Below are 1489 nucleotides of genomic sequence, written 5' to 3' on the forward strand. Positions count from 1 at the left end.
CAGATAGGAGATGGACGGGCGGGACGGAGCGGGACTCGATTGATAAGAGAGGGACGGAACGGGACTCGATTGATAAGAGAGGGACCGGTTGAACGGAGCGGGACTCGACAGATAAAAGAGGGACGGAGCGGGACTCGACTGATAAGAGAGAGACGGGCGGGACGGAGCGGGACTCGACTGATAAGAGAGGGACGGAGCGGGACTCGATTGATAAGAGAAGGACGGAGCGGGACTCGATTGATAAGAGAGGGACGGAGCGGGACTCGATTGATAAGAGAAGGACGGAGCGGGACTCGATTGATAAGAGAGGGACGGGCGGGATGGAGCAGGACTCGACTGATAAAAGAGGGACGGGCGGGATGGAGCAGGACTCGACTGATAAAAGAGGGACGGGCGGGACGGAGCGGGACTCGATTGATAAGAGATGGACGGGCGGGATGGAGCGGGGCTAGACAGATAAGAGAGGGACGAGTTGAACGGAGCGGAAATCGACAGATAAAAGAGGGACGGAGCGGGACTCGACAGATAAGAGAGAGACGGGCGGGACGGAGCGGGACTCGACAGATAAAAGAGGGACGGGCGGGACGGATGTGAATGACTTTGTGTACTTATATCAAAGGTACATTGCATATACTTTATTATGGGGTTTAAACAAAATACTTGAAGCATGGAACAGTTCGTCTTTATTTCAAATTAATCAGAAATTGTGTAGAGTAACGTTTTAGAAATTTTCAGATTAATGAACGACTGTAAGAAAACACTTAAAAAAATAAGAACCGGTAATTTCAGGTTATTTTTTTCATGTAACATACATGTAGCGTCAGTTGTAGAGAACAATGGTACACTGAGTCTAGGGGTAACAATCTACATCAATGAACAGCGTCACTGTACTAAAATCGACTAAAATCACAGCCATGTTCCTTCCACAATTGCCGATAAGTTGTCACCACGATCATATTTATCTGCCATCATTATCAAAACGATAACGTCCACGGAACAAAGATACAGAACCTACGTTTTATCAAAAAAAAAATTCGAACAATGTCTGATTTCAAAGATAACTATTTGTTCATTGCTTCTGTATCCATGTATTAAGGATGTGCACATGGTACCCCTGGAGTCTTGAGTTATCAATAGGTACTTATGTGCTAGACCTTATCCATACAAATCGGTTAATTCTTCATTATACAATAAAAGTTCACCTGAGCCCTTCTAACGTTGTGTGCCTCGATATAACAAAAGTCAAATATTGTATATGTTCTTATAATATAGTATACCAGGGCACACTAATCATGTATTTATGTGAAATTAATACTCTCTGTGAACAACAATGCTGTACAGTCATTCAATACCTTTTTTTTGATATTTTCAGTGTACTTATACCCATCCATATCAAGAAGCCAAAGAATTTTCAAGTAATTTTTAGCTTCCCTGAGAAATAAAAGCTAATTATGTTCACCTTTTAGAAAACTTTAAGTGTTTTTTAAAA

This window comes from Pecten maximus, unplaced genomic scaffold (assembly GCF_902652985.1).
Source record: "Pecten maximus unplaced genomic scaffold, xPecMax1.1, whole genome shotgun sequence".
Lineage (NCBI taxonomy): Eukaryota > Metazoa > Mollusca > Bivalvia > Pectinida > Pectinidae > Pecten > Pecten maximus.